Below are 24,183 nucleotides of genomic sequence, written 5' to 3' on the forward strand. Positions count from 1 at the left end.
TAATTAGCCGGAAGCAGTGGCACACACACCTTGTAGTCCCAGCTAAGGCAGGAAGATGGCTTGAGCCCAAGAGTTTGAGGCTGCAGGGGTCACACCACTGTGCTCTAGCCTGGGCGACAAATTGAGACCCTGTCTCTCTTTACCAAAAAAAGAAAAAAATTGTAAAAAAGCCTTTTATTTATGTCAACAAGTAGTGGGTTTATTATAGTGTAATGCATTAATAAATATTTTTAGGTATCAGTTTTAGTTTCTCATATGGAAAGTATCATTATATAAACAAAATAACATATATGTGTTAAAAACACGTGTGTGTGTGTGTGTGTGTGTGTGTGTGTGTGTATTCCACATAAACAAAAAGTCTCAGGTATTCTGTAATTTTTTAAAGTACAGAAGATTCCTGGCTGGGCATGGTGGCTCACACCTGTAATCCCAACACTTTGGGAGCCCGAGGCGAGTGGATCACTTGAGTCCAGGAGTTCCAGACCAGCCTGGCCAATATGAAGAAAACCCATCTCTACAAAAAACACAAATTAGCCAGGCATGGTGGTGCATGCCTGTAATCCCAGCTACTAGGGAGGCTGAGGCAGGAGAATCGCTTGATTCCGGGAGGTGGAGGTTACAGTGAGCTGAGATGACACCACTGCACTCCAGCCTGGGCAACAGAGTGAGACTCTGTCAAAAAAAAAAAAGAAAGAAAGAAAGAAGAAAGAGAGAGGTAGGGAGGGAGGGAGGTGGAGAGAGAGAGAGAGAGAAAGAGAAAGAAAGAAGGAAAGAGAAAGAAGGAAAGAGAAAGAAAGAAAAAGAAAGAAAGAAAGAGAAAGAAAAGAAAAGAAAAATACAAAAGATTCCTAAGACCAAAAATTTTGAGAATGACTGCATTAGGACAATCTATGGAGAAATATACAGGAAACTAAGTGTTAAGGATATTGGCAAGAAAGTGGCTGAAATGATAGTCCTGAAACCTTGACTTGATGAGAAGAGAAAAGAAAAGGAAGGGAAGATTCGAGGAAATGCGCAAGGCCCGCCAGTGCCCTGAGGCTAGAGCACAGGTGTAGCGGGCACTCCAGAGGGGGCCAGAGGTCCCAATCTCGGGGTGGGCTGTTTGAATTTCTAATGCAAAGATAGGACCTATCGGGGATGATTGAGATCTGGGAGGTCTCCCCCTTGGTGGAGGTGGAAGAGGCGGAGGGAAGAACGTTCCTGGGAAAAGTGGCTGCATATGTCCCCCTAAAATCACCAACTTGCCCAGAGGACACTGTGTCTGCAGGGGTGTGGATGTGATGGGGGCGCGCCTGTACTGGTGAGCGCGATGCTTCGCCTAGGTGAACGGGACAGGTACACGCGTGGGGTGGGATGGAGTGTTCATATATGTGGCTTGTGATATGTACTGAGGGGACGTGGGGTACACTCGGATGAGGGGTCTGTGGACATATTCGTGGCGCATGTGGGTATCGCTGGTGTCCCGAGGTGGGGAGGGAGAATGCGGAGCGCGTGCGTGCGGGTGGCGTCCAGTGTCCCTGAACCTGGCGTGTGGGGGCTGGAGCTTATTGGGAGGCGAGGGAGGTGGCCAGGGGAGCCGGGACCGTGCGTGTGGCCAGGCCGGTAGCGCCCAGTAAGCTCCACCCGCGGGCGCTCCCCGTGCTTCCCCGCCCCTGAACCTGCTCCCTCCCAGTCGGTCTCGCCGCGCTCGCCGGGTGTCCCAGTGTCACCAACATTCGGCCGCCGCCGCCTCCGCCACCGCCGACAGCGCGCATCCTCCGTGTCCCCGCTCCGCCGCCCGAGCAGGTATGACGGCGAACCCTGGCTCGCACCCGGTCTCCCGTGCGCTGCCCGGAGTCCCTGCGCGCGCGCCTTCTCCTGCCCAACCCCGGCCCGCGCGCTCCTGTCCCGGCCTCAGTTTCCCACAGGAGGGCGCTTGGGTGTCTGTCTGAGGTGCCTGGGACCCGGCCTGGGGACTGAACGGGTTGGGGGCGGAGGGGAGAGCTGGAGGCTGGGAAAAGTCCCCAGGGTGCAGAAGGCGGACGGGGCGAGGGTCCCCGGCGTGTCTGGGACCTCAGAGACGGCGGCAAAGTCCTGGCACGGAGTGGGCGGGGCGAGAGGTTGTTCAAGAAGTGACAACAATGAAACTCGAGAGCGCTTTCAACGTGCTGGGCACAGCTCAGCAGAGCGCCTTGCTCAAACGACCTAACTTCGCTCACAGGGCATCCCTGTGGGGTGGTTCTCTTGCTGTCCCCATTTTGCAGAGGTGCAAACTGAGGGGCAGAGGGTGGGGAAGCTTCCCTACGTCCCAGGAACAAGTTGCTGAGCTCAGATTTGAACCCAGGCAGTCCGACCCTGGAGCCTACCTCGTGGGCTGTCAGTGGCGTCCGGGGAACGTGGGTTTCATTTGGGGTGATGTGGTGGAGGAGGCCAGATCCGAACGCCCTGCAGTTGTCTGCGCTGAGGATTCTCAAGTGCTAAGTTGATGTCTGGACAATGTCATATGACTTAGGTGTGCTGTGGAGGGAAAGGGTCTGGGATATAGTACAGGGACGTTCTCACTCTAGCGTGGAGGGGGAAAATGAGGCACAGAGTTTAGGGAGGAAGCAGCAGAGACCTCCAGTCCACAAAAGGCACATCTTCCACTCACCTCCACCAGGGAGTAGGGGCAGAACAACCAAGACTGGCTTTGGTCCCTGGCAGCCCAGCTCTCACAAAGCCGGGTGGGTGGGTCTGAAAGCTCCCAGAGACCTGAGCACCCCTGTCTCAGATCCCAGCATCCGTGAGTGACCCAACCTGCCTACCCACTGAACTGTGTAATTCCATGCAGAACACAGGGATCCATTCTTCTTCCTCTGTAATCTTCCACCCCTGCCCTCCCAGCTCCCCAAAGGTAACCACCTTCATAATTTGGAGTGTTTCCTTCTAGACCCTTTCCCCCACCTACACAGTCATATATACAGAGCCATAGAAAATATGTAAAATACTTAGTAATGTAGTAATGTTGTAGGTGGATATTTAATAGAAATGATACAAACCTTGGGAGGCTGAGGAGGGCGGATCACTTGAGGTCAGGAGTTTGAGACCAGCCCAGCCTACATGGTGAAACCCCATTTCTACAAAAAAAAAAAGAAAATTAGCCGGGCATGGTGGTATGTGCCTGTAATCCCAGCTACTCAGGAGGCTGACGCAGGTGGATCGCTTGAACCCAGGAGGTGGAGGTTGCAGTGAGCTGAGATGGCACCATTGCACTCTAGCCTGAGTGAAAGAGCAAGACTCTGTTTCAAAAAAATAGAACTAGAAGTAGAAATGGTACAACCCACCTATGTCATTCTGCAACTTGAGCCCTCTCATCCCCAGTTATCCATGCTGCTGCATATAAACCCAGCTTATTTATTTAAACTGCTGCATGGATTCCCGCCGTGGATAATGCCTACCGATGGGAATTTAGGTGACAAAAATTTTCAGGTTGGTTTCTATTTCAGCATCTTCTATAAATTGTTATCTCTGGGTTAAGTTCAGTTTATTTTTCTTTATCCTAAACTAACTTCACAGGATCTGAATTTAGGCGATGAGGTCCTCTCTTTTCCACTGCTCACTTACGGACCCATGAATGCACGCACACACACACATGCACACACATGCACACATATGTGTACATATGCATGTTCACACACAAGCACACACGGGCACACATACATGAGACATACACACAAGCAAGTGTACATGCATGCATACACACACACAGGTGTGTGCACACACCTCTATTCTGTCTATGACCAAGGACAAACACCACACTTTCTCTAGCTGCAGTCTCTGCAGGTCCCTAAGGCTGGGACTCAGCCAGGCCACTAGTTCTGCCTGGCCATGCCCCAGCGGGCAGAGGTTCCATCGGGGCCACCTCCAGGGGTTCTCTCTAGATGCCCTCCAAAGCCAAACTCAGCCTCCAATAGCAGACAGAAGGAGTTGAGAACCACGCACTGGCAGACTGGACTGTCCAGGGTCCTGTTTGTGTACCACAAACTGTAGGTCCAGGCTGTGGCCTAAAGAGAGTGTGTTTGCTATAGACTGACAGGACCCTTAAAAGTTTGGTGGAACCCATGATCTGGGTTGATGAAAAGCTAGAATCAGAGACACTACATTATAATCCCAGCTTCACCCCCTCCTAGTTCAGGCAATTCCCTTCCCCTCCCTGAGCCATAGTTTTCACATCTGTAAAATGGGCATGATAATAATGGCACCCTCCCCAAACTGTTAGGTGGATTAGTGGGGTGATGTAAATAAAATGCTTAGGGACTCATCAGCTTCAGTAAGCAGGAAGTCTTTTCCTGAACAGGGGAGACCTGGAGATGGCCCTTGGGTGGTGGGGGGACGCAGGGGTGATGCCTAGAGCCACTGTTTGTGACTTCATCCACACCCCAAGTACAGACCAGAGGGTCCTTTGCACTGAGCCCTGAGCCAAAGAAGAGATTTCCGCTTGTTGAGAGCCAAGCCCAGCTTACTGTGGAGTCCAGAAGTGTCATGTTACTTACAAAAGGCCTAAGGTGTGCCTGGTCCTGGGTTAAGACGCAGAAATGAAGTGAGCTGAGGTGCTCCCCTTTGGAATACAGGAGATAGCAAAAGTCACAAAGAAGGCCTGTGGACTTTTAAATTTTTAGATTATTCCCAAGATTTTAAAAATCAGTTCATATAAGACTCCATATTTCTGGATCCTCTTGAGATATCAGTAAAGCTGGCAATGGCCAGGCATGGTGGCTCACACCTGTAATCCCAGCACTTTGGGAGACCAAGGAGGGTGGGTTGTTTGAGCTTAGGAGATCGAGACCAGCGAGTTGCTTGAGCTTAGGAGATCAATATCAGTCTGAGCAACATGGCAAAAACCCATCTCTACCAAATATATATATTTTTATATATAAATAAATATATATTATATATAAATATATATAACATATATTTATATATATAAATATAATATAACATATATTTATATATATAAATATAATATATAAATATATATTAATATATTATATATATATATATATATATATATATATAACCTGGGTGTGGTGGCATGTACCTACAGTCCCAGCTACAGGGGAAGCTGAGGTGAGAGGCTCCCCTGAGCCCAGGAGGTTGAGACTACAGTGAGCTGTGATCACACAGTTGTACTCCAGCTTGGGCAACAGAGTGAGACCCTGCCTCAAAAAAGGAAAAGAAAGAAAAGAAAAGCTGGCAACTCCGGGCCAGACACTCAGCTGCCCCCTTACATGGAGCAGGCACCCTGCAGGGCATGACAGTCCCTACCTGGCCCACCCCTGATTCATAAAGAGCAGCTAATATAAAAGTTAACACCACGGACTCCACAGCCAATCTCTATCTCCCAGCTATGCAGTGGATCAGTGGATTAATTACAAGTTTCAGGCCAGGCGCAGTGGCTCATGCCTGTAATCCCAACACTTTGGGAGGCTGAGGCGGGTGGATCACCTGAGTTCAGGAGTTCGAGACCAGCCTGGCCAACGGGGTGAAACTCCATCTCTAGTAAAAATACAGAAATTAGCTGGGCATGGTGGTGGGTGCCTGTAGTCCCAGCTACTTGGGAAGCTGAAGTGGGAGAATCGCTTGAACCCAGAAGGTGGAGATTGCGATGAACCGAGATTGCATCATTGCACTCTAGCCTGGGAGACAAGAGCGAAACTCTGTCAAAAAAAAAAAAACCTATGTTTCAAGCAAATTGTTTAGCATTTTTTGTGACTCCATTTCCTTATGTGTAAAACAGGCATAATAAATAGCACTTGCCTCAAACGGTTATATTGGGCATTAAATGAGTCAACACACATGAACCCCTTAGTACAGTGCCTGACTCAAGTAAACACTGTCTAACCATTGCTGATGCTGATGCTGATAATGGTGGTGTTATCAGCACCTGCCTGGCCCCTGTAACAGTGGATTATACTCCAATTATACTCCTTATAAAATGTGGTAGGAACATAAGTAAGGGAGGGAGGAAGGAAGGAAAGTAACTCTTTGAGCCCCTTCTTCAAGTAAGATGCTGCAATACCTTTTCTGGCCAAGGACAAGAAGGGAACACTTAAAGGAAAGGTTCAAAGAGAAGGGCTTTTTAAGGTGGGTTTTAAAGGATGCATGGGAGTTCTTCTGGAGCAGTGGAGTGAGAAAAGCATTCCACACAGAGGAAACAGCCTTTACAAAAGCCTAGAGGCATGAACAAAGGAAGTATGTTTAAGAAGTGATGTAGTCTGTTGTCACTTTGTAGTAGGGTGAGTAGGAGGAAAGATAGGAAGATGTATCTGGAGAGTGAGAAAAGGAACTTGAGGCCGTGATGGGGCGTGAGGCAGGAATAGGGATGAGCATTTCTTGAGTAACTAGTGTGTGCAGGTTCTCTTGTAATCATCACCCCTGTAGTCGTCATAATGCCCTGGGAGTCATGTTTTGTGATCTCTGTTCTACAGATGAGTTAGACTGAGGCTCAAGAAGAGTAAACCACTTGCCCAAAATCTTGCAGTGGGTCAGTGGTACAGCTGGAGTTGGACACCAAATCTGTCTGATTCAAAGCATGTGAGCCCTTGCTGAGCCTCAGTTTTCTCACTGTAAAGTGGAACTAGTACTAAAAAAACCCACCCTACAGGTGTGCTGGGAGGGTTCAATGACAGAGTGAATGCACTGCACAGTTCCTAGCATAGAATCTAGCACACAGCAACTGCTGCCGTTATTTTGACTGGAATGAAGCCTGTGCTCCTTTTTTTTTTTTTTTTTTTTTTGGCGGTTGTGGGGTGGTGGGGGGAACGGAGTTTCATTCTTGTCATCCAGGCTGGAGTGCAATGGTGTGATCTCGGCTCACTGCAACCTCCACTTCCCGGGTTCAAGCGATGCTCCTGCCTCAGCCTCCCAAGTAGCTGGGATTACAGGAGTCCGCCACCATGCCCAGCTAATTTTTGTATTTTTAGTAAAGACGAGGTTTCACCATGTTGGCCAAGCTGGTCTCGAACTCCTGACCTCAGGTGATCTGCCCACCTCGGCCTCCCAAAGTGCTGGGATTACAGGCGTAAGCCGCTGCGCTTGGCTGCCTGTGCTCCTTTATGCCCCTTGACCTAACTCACATGGTAGACCAGCCTTAGATGGGGGAACCCAGGGAGTGAATGACCTAAGCCAGTGGGTCTCAAAGTATAGTCCCCCCACCAGCAGCATAATCATCACCTGAGCTTGTTGGAAATGCCAGGTGCAGTGGCCATCGCCCGTAATCCCAACTGCTTGGAAGGCTGAGGCAGGAGGACCACTTAAGCCCAGGAGTTCAAGACCAGCCCAAGCAACATAGCAAGACCCTACAAAAAAATTCAAAAATTAGCCGGGTGTAGTGGCACATGCCCGTAGTCCCAGCTACTTGGGAGGCTGAGGTGAGAGGATTGCTTGAGCCCAGGAGGTTGAGGCTGCAATGAGCTATGATCATGTGATTGCACCCCAGCCTGGGCAACAGAGAGAGACCTTTTCTCAAAAAATAATGAATTTTGGTGTGGTGGCGCATGCCTGTAGTCCCAGCTACTCACAAGGCTGAAGTGGAAGGATTGCTTGAGCCCAGGAGTTTGAAGCTGAAGTGAGCTGTGATCATCGGGCTACACTCCAGCCTGGGTGACAGAGCAAGACTCTGTCTCTAAAAAAGTAAAAAGAAAGAAAGACATGCAGAGTACAAGCCGGGTGCAGTGGCTCCCACCTGGAATCCCAGCACTCAGAGAGGCTGAGGTGAGAGGATCAATTGAGGCCAGGAGTTCAAGACTAGACTGAACAACATAGCAAGACTCCATCTCTGTACAAAATTTAAAAATTATCCAGGCATGGTGGTGCACACCTGTAGTCCTAGCTACTCTGGAGGCTGAGGCAGAAGGGTTGCTTGAGCTCAGGAGTTTGAGGCTGCAGTGAGCCATGATCATGCCGTTGTACTCCAGCCTAGGTGATAGAATAAGGCCCTGTCTCTAAAAAACAGAAATGCAGGTTCTCACACTCATCCCAGACTTCCCACATCAGAGACTCTCAGAATGAGCCTGGCAATCTGTATTTTATTTTATTTTATTTCATCTTATCTTATCTTATTTGTTTATTTATTTTGAGACAGAGTCTGACTGTCACCCAGACTGGAGTGCAGTGGCACGAACTTGGCTCACTGCAACCTCCACCTCGGGTTCAAGCGATTCTCCTGCCTCAGCTTCCCAAGTAGCTGGGATTACATGTGCCTGCCCCCACACCCACCTAATTCTTGTATTTTTTGTAGAGATGGGGTTTCACCATGTTTGCCAGGTGGCTGCGTCGGCCTCCCAAAGTGCTGGGATTACAGGTGTGAATCACCATGCCTGGCCACGATCTGTATTTTAATAAGCTCTCTTAGTGATTCTGAGGGACAGTCAAGTGTGAGAATCACTGGCTTAGTGTAAAACTTCAAATGAGATCTCCTCCAGCCGTCTGTGTCTGACTTGCACTAGAAGGGAGGGTGGATGGTGCAGAGTTCTGTCCTCAGCAAAGACATAATCTGGAGGGTATATCATAAGATAAAGGCATGTCCCTCTCGGTCCTGGAGCTTGGAAGAAACCATTTTTTTTTTCAGATAGAAAAGTTGCTAAGGGAGCTGGTGGAGTTCCTAGAACTATTATTCTTCCAAATTTGCTCACCATCCTATACTTACAGCTTCCAGTCTGCCCCCACCTGAGGGCCTGGGGCAAACTTGACTTTTAGAGGAGTTGCTTTCTAGTGAAGACTGCCCCTGACAGCTGAAGACCTGCTCCCACCCCACTATAACTGTATTAGTTAGGGTTCTCTAGAGGGACAGAACTCATAGGATGGATGGATAGATGATAGATAGATAGATGATAGATGATAGATAGATAGATAGATAGATAGATAGATAGATAGATAGATAGATAGACAGACAGGTAGATAGCTAAAGAGGAGTTTATTAAGTATTAACTCACATGATCACAAGGTCCCACAATAGGCTGTCTGCAAGCTGAGGAGCAAGGAAGCCAGTCCGAGTCCCAAAACAGAAGAACTTGGAGTCCGATGTTTGAGAGCGGGAAGGGTCCAGCGTGGGAGAAAGATGTAGCCTAGGAGGCTAGGCCAGTCTAGGCTTTTCACATTTTTCTACCTGCTTTATATACTAGCTGCATTGGCAGCTGATTAGCTGGTGCCCACTCAGATTAAGAGTGGGTCTGCCTTTCCCAGCCCACTGACTCAAATGTTAATCTCCTTTGGCAACACCCTCACAGACACACCCGGGATCGATACTTTGCATCCTTCAATCCAATCAAGTTGACACTCAGTATTAAGCATCACAGCCACCTTATAAAGAGCCTGTTCCTAGAGGCTCCTCTGTGCCTGTGGGCCTTCTCTCTTGGCCCCCGTGAGAGCACGTGTCAAGGCACAAGTCCTAGGCAGTGGGGAATGATCTCAACTCTACAAGAGGACTATTAAGGAGGCCCCAGGTCAAGCTCAGGTTGGGGACAGTCATATCCTGCAGATGACTTCAAATCAAGAAGCACGCCCCTCCACACATCCTCTTGGAAGCACTGATTAAGAGTCAGAAGGACAAGGCACCGTGGCTCACACATGTAATTCCAGCACTCAGGAAGGCTGAGACGAGAGCATTGCTTGAGGCCAGGAGCTTGAGACCAGCCTGGGCAGCATAGTGAGACCCTGTCTCTATTTTAAAAATAAAAATAATAAAAGGCCTTCAAGATTGCTGGGTCTGACTACATAAAAGTTAGTATGTTCTGCATGACCAAAAAAAAAAAAAAAAAAAAACCCCACATGAACTCAGGCATTCCAAGCTAGTTAAAATATTTGCCACTGTTATGACCAATAATTATTTTATGGATAGGGTTCTTGCAGGCTGAGCACAGTGACTCATGCCTGTAATCCAAGCACTTTGGAAGGCCAAGGTGGGAGGATTGCTTGCTTGAGGCCAGGACTTTGAGACCAGCCTGGGCAATATAGTGAGACCCCACCTCTATAAAAAAAGAATGATTAGCGAGGCATAATGGCACAAGTCCCAGCTACTTGGGAGGCTGAGGCAGGAAGATGGCTTGTGCCCGGGAGTTGGAGGCTACAGCAAGCTATGATTGCACCACTGCACTCCAACTTGGGCAACACAGCGAGACCCTGTCTCAGGAGAAAAAGAAATGTGTTCTTGCAAATCAAAGACCAAATACCCATCCAAAAAGTTAAAGAGCAAAGGCTATAATTTGGTTGATCACAAGAAAAGAAGTGCACATTGAATTCACATAGATGAAAAGATTCTCAACTGCACTCCAAAAAAAGAAACCCACAATGATTATTTTCCACCTGTCAGGTTGTTGAGTAACACTCAGTGTTGGTGAAGATGCAGGAAAACCAGGACTCTCAAATTCAGCTGGTGAGGGTACAAATTGGTGCAAGTTCTTGGCCTAACTCACACCATGGCCCAGCCTCGGATGAGGGAGTCCAGGGAGTGAATGGCCTAGGCCAGTGGTCAGGGTGCAAATCGGTGCAAGCTCTTGGCCTAACTTTGAGGGCGGTTCGGCAAACATGTCAATGCTGAAGATGCACATACCCTATGAATCTGCCATTTCACCAGCAGGAATTGACCCAGTGGTTATCTCTGCATTGGGCACAACTTGTTAGAACAAGGATATTCGGCACTGTGAGAACAAGCAATTGGAACTGGGAGCCACTGGTGGCCCCTTGGCAAATGTGGCCCTTTCCTTTCAGACCTTCAGGACCAATGTAGGCCACCTTGTTCCCCTCCACATGCTAGGGAGCTCATTCCTTAGCCAAGATCTGGAAGGAGGACTAAGATCTGGAAAGTCTTCTGTAGCCTCTCTCAAGAGTTACTCCTGATTGGACTCATTTGAGGACCTTAAGCAGGGGCTGGGTTGCACCCTCCCAAAACTAGCTTTGTCTCACCCACCGGCTGATTCTTGAAATTCCTAGGTGGGTGTCTCACCTACGTCTATGTGTGGAGGTTGTTGATTCTCTAACTGAGCTCAAGATTTGAATCCTGATTGGAAAACACCACCACCATCCCACCTTACCCCTACCCCAGGAGGGATTACCTTTGTCTTTCTCAAGGACTAAGTTTGCACCCCAGCAAGAAGGAGTTGGAAAGAGGCTTTGGTAGGTTGGGTTAGGGAGCGAGACCACGAAGAGGCTTGGGGTCTGAGGCTGTGGACTTCAAGGCAGGCTTTCAAGGATTGTTTTAGAGATTGGTGGGGAGGGGAAATGTGAAAAGTTTAGAAACATGTCTGATACATGCCTGGCTCATTAATGGGGCCAGGAGGGGAGTGTTGGAGAGGAAAGGAGATAGGGAAGAGGGGGAGATTTAGGAAGACAGAGAAAGCCCCAAGAGATGGCCATGGGCCTGTACAGGGCAGAGACCCCTGCCTCCAGCACCCAACACCCACCCTCCCTCCCTGGTTGCATTTGGGGGTGCGGTGGGGGAGCAGAGGCTGATGTAGGGAGGGGGAGGCCTTCATTACCCCACTACATTGGAGGCAGAGCTTTGCCTGCCCTAGGAGAAGGGACCAGGGGAGTTCTGGTTTACCCCAGGCTGTCTGGGGAGCCGATTCCTGTCCTTAAAACATTTTCTTTCCTTTCTTTCATTTTTGTAGACAGGGTCTCACTATATTGCCCAGGCTGGTCTCAAACTCCTGGGCTCAAGGAATCCTCCCACCTCGAGCTCACAAAGTGTTGGGATTATAGGCATGAGCCACCTCGCCTGGCTCCTTAAAGCATTAAGGGCAAGATTTGGGTGCTGAAGTCTCCCAGTCTCCTTAGCTGTACCAGGACAGGCTGTTTGTTTAACAGTTAAGAGTTTGGGAGTCAGGCAGACTGGAGTTGGAGCTCAGTTGCAGGACAGGTGGACCCCCACCTGTCCATGGGATAACTTGGTGGGGGGAATTTGAGGGGATCGTGAGGCATTAGCAAGCCAAGTGCACAGCATGCTGACCCCCAGGCACTGGACCCACCCTGGCTATTGCTCTGATAACCTCCAAATGGCTACTATGCTGGTCCTGCCCTGCTTGGAGAAGGGATGAGGGTAGGGCAATGATGGGAGAGCTCTGGGCTGAGAAGCCAGAAACAGCTTTATCTGCAGAATTCAGGGAAAATGGAAATCTCAGAATCAGGGCCTTGGGTGAGTGGAGAGAGGGCAAATGTCCGAGTGGATGACAATCTGGTTGGTTACTAGTCGCCAGCTGTTGGAAGAGGAGCCTAGCCGGGCCTCACCTCCCCCGATCCCTTGGCACCAGATGATAGAGAGTGGCGCCATCCTGGCCACAGGATGGTGAGCCCACTGGGCAGATTCCCCTCCCCAACCCTCACAGAAAGCAGAACCTGGTGAAGAGCCGTGGTGGAGGGGAAGGAGGCTGCACATTTTCCTACATTTGGGTGGGAAGGGAGAAGATACTTTCTTTCCCAATACAAAGCAGTTCTCTTTGCAATTCATTCATTCATTCAAAAAGTATTTAGGGAGTGTTTCCTGAGTGCTATAACACTAGTTCACAGGAACTGAAACACTTAGAGGAAAGGTTTTATGTGTTTTGTTTACTGCTATTGTCCAAATTCCCAGTAGATGCTCAGTGAACGTTTATTGAATGAATAAATGAATGAATGATGGATGGATGGATGGATGGATGCATATCAGCATTGGGCTAGACACTGAAAATACAGTGGTGACCCAGCCACATCTCTCATCCTCCAGGAAATTCCATGGACCCCCATTCTCTGGTCCCCTCCCCATCTTCACCCCTAATCTTGAACTACCAGTAGGGCCCCACAAATGGTGGCTGGGCCTGAAATGGGCAGGGCTGTATTCTTGTTGGATCTTATGATCCAGCTGGCTAAAAACCCTATCCTGAAGACCCCTCTACAAAGGATCTCATTCACTTGAGGAGGTGTGGTCACCTTGTCTGGGAACCCTGTTGTTTTGTTTGCCTTACGTACAAGGACTGAACTGGACTCAGTTTCTTTTTCAACACATGCTATCATTTGCCAAATCAACTCTGATAGGGCCCAGATGGCTCTCTCCCCTACAGTATAATAATAAAAATAAGCACCGATTTTTGTGTGTGGTTTGTTTGTTTGTTTTGAAATGGAGTCTCGCTCTTTCACCAGGCTGGAGTGCAGTGGCATGATCTCGGCTCACTGCAACCACTGCCTTTTGGGTTCAAGCCATTCTCCTGCCCCAGCCTCCCAAGTAGCTGGTACTATAGGCAAGCGCCACCATGCCCAGCTAATTTTTGTATTTTTAGTAGAAACAGGGTTTCTCCATGTTGGCCAGGATGGCCTTGATCTCTTGACCTCGTGATCTGCCCACCTTGGCCTCCCAAAGTACTGGGATTACAGACATGAGCCATGCACCCGGCCAGCAGCATTTTTTAAGTATGACTACATGCCAGGCATGTGCATTCTTTCATTGAATTCTTTCAGCAACCATATAGGGGTAGGTACAGTTTTTTAATTATTAATATTATTTTTACATTTTCCTTGTTTGTCGAGATAGGGTCTCACTCTGTTGCCCAGGCTGGAGTGCAGTGGCTCAATCACAGCTCACTGCAGCCTCAACATCCCAGGCTGAAGCGATCCTCCCACCTCAGACTCTCCAGTAGCTGGGACTGCAGGTGCACACCACTACGGCCAGCTAACTTTTTATTTTATTTGTTTTGGTAGAGACAGGGTTTGGCCATGTTGCCCAGGCTGGTCTTGAACTCCTGGGCTCACGCAATCTTCCCACCTTGGCCTCCCAAAGTGCTGGGATTACAGGCGTGAACTGCCACGCCCGACCAGGTACAATTATTATCCCCCTTTACACACAGAGAAACTGAGCTCTCTCACTGCAGGATTTCAACGTATCTTTACAACAATCCAGTGAAACAGGTAATGTAATTGTCTGCATTTCACAGAAAAGAAAATAGGCTCAGAGAGCTTAAGTAACTTGCCCAAGGTCACACAGAGCTAGCAAATGGTGTGTCTGGGATTCAAACCCAAGCAGTTTGACTGTAGATCCCACTCTGTTCACCCCAGCTTGCCTCTCCTCAGCTTCTTGGTGTCGTCTGAGAGGTGAATGTGGAAGAGGAGGGGAATTTTTTTCTCTGTGACATGGCTCTCGAAGGCTTTGGTTCACCCACAGCCAAGTGTAAGGTTTCGGCTTTTCACAATGCCAGGAACCACCCTGGGTCACTGTGAGGGTGAAGATTCTAATCTCCCCCAACAAAGAGGGTACTCAGCCCCTTGCCTTCAGGGCGCCACATTCCCAGCCTTCAATTTTCCCTGGAGGCCTGGCTTCCTACAGCCAGATGGCCTTTGTAGGGGCTGAGGGGACCATGGACCCTGGGTCTCCTTCCCAAGGTTTTGGATCCAAGGCCATCTACTATGCCAGCCCAACTCTGGCACAAGGTGGGGAACGCGTGGCCCAGACCAGGGCCTGGAAAAACAAAGCTGGATTTCAGAGGTTGGCAGGAAATGGAGACAGAGCAGGAAACAGAAGGGGCTAAGAGAAAAACATGCCACCGGCTAGGTGCGGTGGCTCAAGCCTGTAATCCCAGCACTTTGGGAGGCCAAGGCGAGCGGATCACCTGAGGTTGGGAGTTTGAGGCCAGCCTGACCAACATGGAGAAATCCCCGTTTCTACTAAAAATGTAAAATTAGCTAGGTGTGATGGTGCATGCCTGTAGTCCCAGCTGCTCAGGAGGCTGAGGCAGGAGAATCGCTTGAACCTGGGAGGCAGAGGTTGCAGTGAGCCGAGATCGCACCATTGCACTCCAGCCTGGGCAACAAGAGCGAAACTCTGTCTCAAAAAAAAAAAAGTCACCATTCTTTCCCTTTCTTGTCTCTGATTCATGCCTTCCACATGGTGTTTGGCAAAGAACATGTTTATTTAATAAACTGCAATGCCATGGAACCCATTCTGGAGGCAAAGGGCACAGGGAGCCCAGCTGACCCAGCGTGTATAAGCGCTTACTATAGAACAGGCATGGGAGCCTAGTGCAGTGGCTCACGCCTGTAATCCCTGCACTTTGGCAGGCCAAGGTGGGAGGATTGCTCGAGCCCAGGAGTTTGAGACCAGCCTGCCTGGGCAACATAGTGAGACTCTCTCTATAAAGTTTTTTTCTTAATTAGCCACATGTTGTGGCAACTGTAGTCTCAGCTACTTGGAAGGCTGAGGTGGGAGGATCACTTGAGCCCAGGAGTTCAAGTCTGCAGTGAGCCGTGATCGTGCCACCGCACTCCAGCCTTGGTGACAGAGTGAGACCCTGTCTCTTAAACGAAGTACAGGCATAGGGAGCAATGTTTTGCCTGAGTCCTCTCATTTAATCTGCATATAATAACCCTATCAAGTAGGTACATCCTTACCATCACCATCATCATCACCATTACCATCCTCATAGTCACCATCACCACCATTCCCCTCATCACCTCTCAGCATCACCATCCTCACCATCACTGCCATCATCATCATCACCACCATCATCCCCATCATCACCATCACCATCGCCATCCTCACCATCACCACCATCACCATCACCATCACCATCCTCACCATCACCACCATCAGGATCACCATCACAACCACTATCACCATCACCACCATCACTATCCTCACCACCATCACCATCATCACCATCACCACCATCATCATCATCACCACCATCATCCCCATAATCACCATCACCATCCTCACCATCACCACCATCAGGATCACCATCACCACCACCATCACAACCATTATCACCATCACCACCATCACTATCCTCACCACCATCACCATCATCACCATCACCACCATCATCATCATCACCACCATCATCCCCATCATCACCATCACCATCCTCACCATCACCACCATCAGGATCACCATCACCACCATCATCACAACCATTATCACCATCTTCACCATGACCACCATCACCATCCTCACCACCATCACCATCATCACCATCATGATCACCATCACCACCATCGCCCTCACCATCTCCTCCATCATCACCATCACCATCCTCACCATCATCACCATCACCATCATCATCACCACCATCACCATCTCCTTCATCATCACCATCATCATCATCACCATCACCACCATCACCCTGACCATCACCTCCATCATCACCATCACCATCCTCACCATCACCACCATCAGGATCACCATCACCACCATCATCACAACCATTATCACCATCCTCACCATCACCACCATCACCATCCTCACCACCATCACCATCATCACCATCACCATCATCACTATCATGATCACCATCACCCTCACCATCTCCTCTGTCATCACTGTCACCATCCTCACCATCATCACCATCATCAACACCATCACTATCACCACCATCACCCTCACCATCTCCTCCATCATCACCATCATCATCATCACCATCACCCTCACCATCACCTCCATCATTACCATCACCATCCTCAGCACCATCACCATTATCATCACCATCATCAGCATCATGACCACCATCACCCTCACCATCACCTCCATTATCACCATCACCATCACCATTCTCACCATCATCACCATCACCACCAGAGCAACATTATGGTCACCCACATGGTTTCCCAGACCCAAGACGCAGCCCACAGATGGGGTAACAGACCCAAAGGACATGATGACACGTCATCTCCTAGAAAGATGGCTAAGAATTTGGGCTCTAAAGCCTGAAAGACCTAAATTTGATTCCTAGCTCTGCCACTTTTGAGTTGTGTGACTTCAGGCAATTGACCTAACCTCTCTGAAACTCAGCGGCCTTGTCTGTAAAATGGTGATGATCACAGTTCCTCCTCACAGGGCTGTGGTAAGAGGCACATGAGCTAATGCCTGTGAGGCCCTGGCACAGGGCCTGGCTGAAATCATAAAAGGGAAAAACAAACACTCTGCAAAGGGGGCAGCAGTTAAGGGAATCACTCAGGGCGTCTGGTTGGTAGTTCCCAGCAGCTCAATCTCTGGATTGCAAGAAGTAGGTGTTGCCCAGCGTGAGAACGGGCGCTGGAGAGCAGTGTGGGGACATGACTGGAGAGACCACTCAAGGGCCTTTTTTTCTTCTCAAGGAGCCAGGGTGTGGAGGGATGGGAGGGGAGCTTTTGTGTGGAACAGGGTCGAGAGTTCAGAGCTGATGCTGCCGCCAATCCGGTCTGAGAGAGAGCAGGGAGCAGGATCCTTTTCCAGGCTGTACGGAGGAGCTCTCAGGGAAAACTCCTTCCTGCTCCTGTCCCAAAGGGTTCCCCAGAGCGGCTGGCACACACCTCCACCATGCATGATGGCATTTCCTTGTGGGCTCATCTCCCTTTTTGATGGTTTGCTTCTAAATAGCAGTAAAGGTGGGCACCGAAGGGCAATGCTGTGCCAGGGAATCCTGAGTGTCTTGCCTCCAGCCTCTAGGGCTGCCACAAATGCCTGTGGGGTATGTGTGCTGCCAACTCCAGGGATGTCATTGTCAATCACACAGACTACACACATGATGAAGGATGCTCCTTGGAGTTGTATAGGGCACAGTCTGCACAACCACACAGGGCTGCCCTGCCAGCCTCCTTCTTCCTGCAGAAGGTACAGAACTCTTTTGAGTGCCTCAGCTCCAGCTGCAGCTCAAGGCAGAGAAAGGTTGAGTGTAAATGCCAATCAAGATGCAAACGGCCCAGGTTTGCTGCCCAAGGCTTGTTCTGGAGAAGATTGTGTCTGGGCATTGTGGTGACTGGTGATGGTGGTGGATTATTGATTGTCCTTAATATAGATTATCAGGAGGCAATATAGCAAAGTGGTTATGAGAGCAGGCTCTGGAGCAAACAGACATGGTTTCAGTTTTGCTCTGCTACTTACTCTCACTGTGTGATTTGGGCAAATCACCTGACCTCTCTGTGCTTCCATCTCCTCGTCTAAAAAACAGGTGTATACTAATATGCGGCCAGGCACAGTGGCTCATGCCTGTAATCCTAGCAGTTTGGGAGGCCGAGGCTGATGGATCACCTGAGGTCAGGAGTTTGAGACCAGCCTGGCCAACATAGTGAAACCCTGTCTCTACTAAAAATACAAAAATTAGCCAGACGTGGTGGCGGACGCCTGTAATCCCAGCTACTCAGGAGGCTGAGACAGGAGAATTGCTTGAACCCGGGAGGCAGAAGTTGCAGTGAGCCGAGATTGCGCCAAGGCACTCCAGCCAGGGCAATAGACTGAGACTTCGTCTAAAGAAAAAAATAAAATAAAGACTATAATAATATGCATGAGTGTATTCTAGCTCTCCCTGTCTTTCAGAGTGGCTGTAAGAAGGAGATGAGATCATGTGAGTAAAGCTAAGCACAGTGCCTGCTGCACAGTAAAAGATCACTAAGGGCCAACGAAATTGCCAGCCAGAAAGGTGGGGCGCAGAGTCACCCATAGGAAGGCAGCTCCCTGAAATCCTGCCAGCATCATGGAGGATTTGGGGCCCAACCTGAAGTCTTTGGCCTAGGGCCAGATCAAGCTGGTACTTGATTGGGCCTTGTCAACATAACCTTTTCATAGTCAAGTGCTACTAAGGTTTCTGAGATTGTGCAGGGGTGATTCTGTGTGCAAACACCAGGAAGGAGGAGGAGTCCTGCAATCTGGTTTTTTGTTTTTTGGGGGTTTTGTTTGTTTTGTTTTGTTTTTTGAGACAGAGCCTCACTCTGTGCCCAGGCTGGAGTGCAGTGGCTCGATCTCGGCTTACTGCAACCTCCACCTCCTGGGTTCAAGTGATTCTCCTGCCTCAGCCTCCTGCGTAGCTGGGACTACAGGCCTGTGCCACCATATCCAGCTAATTTTTTGTATTTTTAGTGGAGACGGGGTTTCACCGTGTTAGCCAGGATGGTCTCAGTCTCAATCTCCTGACCTCGTGATCCACCTGCCTCGGCCTCCCAAAGCGCTGGGAGTACAGGTGTGAGCCACTGCGCCCAGCCCAATCTGGGCTTCCTTGCCCTCAATTAATTCCTCCAGCCTAGCGGTCTGCATACTATGGCCCAAAGGCTGGTGTTTGATCCACCAGCTGTTTTTTGTGCAGCTTGTGAGTTAAGAATGGTTTACATGGTTGAAAAAAAAAATCACATTTCATGACATATGGAAATCAAGTGAAATTCAAAATTCAGTGTTCATAAGTGAAGTGTGGTTGAAACATAGCCACGCCCAGTCATTTACATGTTATCTACGGCTGCTTTTGCACTATGATGGCAGCATTGAGTGGCCACAACATAGACTGTATGGCACACAAAGCCTAAAATACTGCTGCCTGGCCCTTTCCCGAAAAAGTTTGCTGACTCTTGCTCTAGCTTTGTGGCTCCCAAACTCTGCTGCACATATTATCAAATTGTCTAGGAAACATTTTATTTTTTGTTTTTTTTTTTGAGACAGGGTCTTGCTCTGTCGCCCAGGCTGGAGTGCAGTGGCGCAATCTTGGCTCACTGCAACCTCTGCTTCCTGGGTTCAGACAATTCTCCTGCCTCAGCCTCCTGAGTAGCTGAGATAACAGGTGCACGCCACCACGTCTGACTAATTTTTGTATTTTTTTGTAGTGACGGGTGTCTCAAATTCCTGGGCTAAGTGATCCTCCCACCTCGGCCTCCCAAAGTGCTCAGATTACAGGCGTGAGCCACCTTGCCCGGCCACGTCTCAAATGTTAACATGCGCATGAGTCACTAGGGGTCTTGTTAAAATGCAGATTCTGATTCAGTAGGTCAAGTGGGACCCAGCTTTTGCGTCTCTAACAAGCTGATGATGCCAGTGCTGCTGGTTCTGATGCCCTACTTGGAAGAGTAAGGTGGCAGGCTGGTGGTTCTCAAACTTTAGCATGGCCAGAGCCTCCTGGAAGGCTGTTAAAACCCAGATTGCTAGTTAAAACCCAGAGGCCTCGGGGGAAGACTGAGGATTTCCCTTTCTAACAAGCTCTCGGGTGATGCTGTTTCAGCCAATCTGGGGACTAGACTTGGAGAACCACTGCCCTCAGCTCTGCACTGACTCTCCCCAAGGGTCGGGGGGCCCCACAGTCCACACAAGGTGGGATTTTTACTGTGTCTGAGGCCAGACTCCTTGACACCCAGTTCTCACTGAGGGAATTAGGTCTCAGTTGGCTTCTTCAGTCAACTGTCTCTGACCAGACTCAAGGGGTTTCCTCAAGTTCAAACCCATGACTTACAGACATGATTGGAGTTGTGAGACAGCAAAAGTTCTTGTCCATGTGTTGCAAACCTCTTCCACATTCCAGGGGGTTCTGATCCATGCAGTTTACAGCCGAGGCCCCCTCTGAGGAGCTCTCACATTAGACACCACCGTGGGCCTCTATACAAACAAATTTGAGCCCCAGGTATGAAGTCGTGGGTAGGCCCTGGCCTTCAGCTTCAGGCCTGGAGCCCCAGGGATGGGAGGGGAAGGCCACACCCCCACAGAGAGCTGTGGCTGCTGCAGCGTCAGGGACAGGGGCAGGGCCCTCTCTTGGGTCAGGCTGGGCCCAGAGCCATCTCCTCAACTGCCTTGAACAAGAATGACCACCTAAGCCCCAGCCGGTTTCCCAGAGTCCTTGAACTTGAGAGTGGTGGTGGCCGGATCTGGATGAGTGAGCTTAAGGAGATCAGAGATTATGAATTGCTGAATTCTCTTCCTGGACTTTATTTTATTTTATTTTTTTGAGACAGAGTCTCGCTCTGTCGCCCAGACTGGAGTGCAGTGGTATGATAGCCGACTGCAACCTCCGTCTCCTGGGTTCAAGTGATTATTCTGCCTCAGCCTCCTAAGTAGCTGGGACTACAGGGGTGTGCCACCATGGCCAGCTAATTTTTGAATTTTTAGTAGAGACGGGGTTTCACCATGTTGGCCAGGCTGATCTCGAACTCTTACCCTCAAGTGATCCACCTGCCTCAGCCTCCCGAAGTGCTGTGATTACAGGCATGAGCCACGACGCCTGGCCTCCTTCCTGGACTCTCAACAGCATCATCTGCTTGCCTCTGGCTGGGGCTCCCTGTTCCTCTGAAGGCCCCGCCTGTGGGTGGGGGTGTGAGCAGGGCTGGTGTCTGCTGTCCATCCCAGGCAGGGCCATCAAGTCCCATAGGACAAGACAGCACACAGAGCCTGGACCCTGGGAAAGGCAGGGGTATTAGGAGGCTTGGACAGGCCTTCAGGCAAACCCTTGCTCTCTGCTCTCCAGCAGAGTGACCTTGGGCAGCTGTCTATGCTGCAGAGGCAATGACCCCCCGGAGCATTGACTCAAGGATTAAATGAGATGATGGCTTAAAGTGCCGTGACAGTTCCTGGCACGTTAGGTACTCCGTGGACGGTGGCTGCTATCATCAGCGTAATAATAGATATTGGACAGATGCAGTGCCTAACACTTGTAATCCCAGCGCTTTGGGAGGCCGAAGCAAGAGAATCGCTTGAGTCCAGGAGTTTGAGATCACCCTAGACAACGTGGCAAAACCCTGCCTCTACAGAAAAAATACAATAATTAGCTGGGCATGGTGGTGTGCACCTATAGTCCCAGCTACTCAGGAAGCTAAGGTGAAAGGACCGCTTGAGCCCGGGAGGCAAACGTTGCAGTGAGCTAAGATAGCACCACTGTACTCTGGCCTGGGTGACAGAGTGAGACCCTGTCTCAAATAATAATAATAGATATTAATTATGATGATTTAGTTATGTAAACTGCCCCGACACAAACTCTCTCCCATTCCCTTGGAGCCTTCCAGATACAACAGTTTTTGTTTGTTTGTTTGTTTGTTTTATGCCTGAAAAGAACCTATTTGGCTGCAACTGTATTCATTCCCATATTAAGCCCACATTTAAGTGCCTACAGTGCCGGCCATTGATCTAGGTCAGCACTATCCAACATACACACAACACAAGCCACAGATCGGAATGGCATAAGCAATTTAAAATTTTTTTTATTTTCTCTTTTGAGACAAGGTCTCACTCTATCACGTAGGCTAGATGCAGTGACATGATCACGGGCCACTGCAGCCTCGACCTTCCGGGCTCCAGCGATCCTTCCACCTCAGCTCCCGAGTAGCTGGGACTATAGGTGCACACCACCATGCTTGGCTAATTTTTTTTTTTTAATTTATATGTTTTGTAGGGACAGGGTCTTGCTATGTTGCCCAGACTAATCTTGAATTCCTGGCCTCAAGTGATCCTCCTGCCTGGGCCTCCTAAAGTGCTGGCATTACAGGCGTGAGCCACTATGCCCAGTCCAGCAATGTAAAATTGTCATAGCCACATTTTAAAAAGTAAAAATAAACAGATCAAACTAATGTTATTAATATATTTCATTGAACCCATATATCCAAAATATTACTTCAACATATAATCAATATTAAAAATGATTTGTGAGTTTTTAAATGTTCAATATGTCTTTTAAAATACTTAATTGTGGAAAATACATGTGTATAGCAAAATTTACACTGTGATCATTTTTAAGTGTGCAGTTCAGTGGTCTTAACTCCATCCACATTATTGGTCCTCAGAAAATATTCTGAGGGCTGGGCACGGTGGCTCACGCCTGTAATCTGTAACCCAGCACTTTGGGAGGCCAAGGTTGGCAGATCACCTGAGGTCAGGATTTCGAGACCAGCCTGGCCAACATGGTGAAATCCCATCTCTACTAAAAATACAAAAAAAAAAAAAAATTAGCTGGGCATCACCATGGGCGCATGCCTGTAATCCCAGCTACTTGGGAGGCTGAGTCAGGAGAACCACTTGAACCTGGGAGGCAGAGGTTGCAGTGAGCTGAGATCACAGCACTGCACTCCAGCCTGGGTGACAGGAGTGAAACTCCATCTCAATAAAAAAAAAAAAAAAACTGGGGCTACGGAGGAGGGAGGATGACCTCCATTCACAGAGGACTTCTTGGAGGAGGTGGCACTGGAGCTGCGCCTGGAAAAAGGTAGAGGATTTGTGGGTAGAGGTAAAGGTTTTGCACTCCAGGACTGAATAACAGCATGAGTGAAAGTGTGGTGGTGGGAATTCCCAGGGTACCCAAGGGCTCCAGCCTGTGGTTGCATGGGTATATGCAAATAAGAAGCCTCTCATAGGCACTGATCTCTCTCCATGCCAGACACTGTGCTAGGTGCTTCATATTTACAATTTAATCTTCACATCAACTCAATGAAGTCAGTACTATATTCCCCTCATTTTACAGATGGGGAAGCCAGGGCACAGAGAGGGTGAGTAAATTCCGCAAGGTCACACAGTGAGTAAGTGACCCAACTGGGGTTCGAACCGAACTTCTTAACCACTACCCCATTGTAAAGGAAAGTGCAAGGAATTAAAGGAGACATCTAGGCTGGGACCAGGTTGCAAGGTGTCTTAGAAGCCAGCTAAGGGTTGAGGGGCCTTTACTCTATAGACACCAGTAGCCCTTGAAAGTTTCTGACAGGAGCGTAACATAGACAGCTAAGCCTCAGGGAAGTGCAGGCCAAAGACTGAATCTTTCATTTACCAAGCTGGGAAATTCCCCTTCCAGCATCAGTCCTTTCTAAGGCAGCCTTGCAATTAAGTATCTAAACTCAGCAACCACCTACACATTTCATCCTTCTTTCTCCCTAATGAATTACAGTAGCCAACCTTCATTCAACAGGATGCTGAGAGCTTTATATGCATTTTAACCCTCACTGAAAACCAAACAAAAACGCAAGGAGGGAGGTATATTGCTGGCCTCATTTGCAAATGAGACAACTGAGGCTCAGAGAGGTGATGCGATTTTGCCAAGATCACACAGCCACCCAGCCAGTAAGAGATGGGATGAAGATGCCACCCAAGTCTGTCTAACTCAAAAGCTCACTTTTTTTTTTGAGACAGGGTCTTGCTCTGTTGTCCGGGGTGGAGTGCAGCGGTACAATCATAGATCACTGCAGCCTGGAATTCCTGGGATCCAGCGAACCTCTCACCTCAGCCTCCCAAGTAGCTGGGACCACAGGCATGCACCACTTCACCCAGCTAATTTCTTTTGTTTTCTGTTGTTGTTGCTTTTAGAGACGGTGGTCTCACTATATTGCCCAGGCTGGTCTGGAACTCCTGGCTTCAAGCAATCCTCCCACATCAGCCTCTCAAAGTGCTGGAATTACAGGCCTGAGCCACTGGCCCCTGGCACATTTTTAATAATAATAGGATCATTCCTGTTTCCCAAAGTGAAACAGAGAAAAAGAAACTATAGCTTGTCCTCCTACATAAGCCTC

At 49.1% G+C, this 24,183-nt stretch overlaps 1 protein-coding gene across 1 annotated transcript in view; it reads left to right on the top strand.

The window, feature by feature from the left end:
- The first annotated feature begins 347 nt into the window (after positions 1–347).
- SCNN1B (sodium channel epithelial 1 subunit beta) overlaps positions 348–24,183 on the top strand; it is an 81,641-nt gene continuing 57,805 nt past the window's right edge. The window contains exon 1 of the mRNA XM_003813712.6: positions 348–1,785. The gene's annotated coding sequence lies outside the window, so the exon portion shown is untranslated. The remainder of the gene's footprint in view (positions 1,786–24,183) is intronic.

Source organism: Pan paniscus, chromosome 18 (assembly GCF_029289425.2).
Source record: "Pan paniscus chromosome 18, NHGRI_mPanPan1-v2.0_pri, whole genome shotgun sequence".
Lineage (NCBI taxonomy): Eukaryota > Metazoa > Chordata > Mammalia > Primates > Hominidae > Pan > Pan paniscus.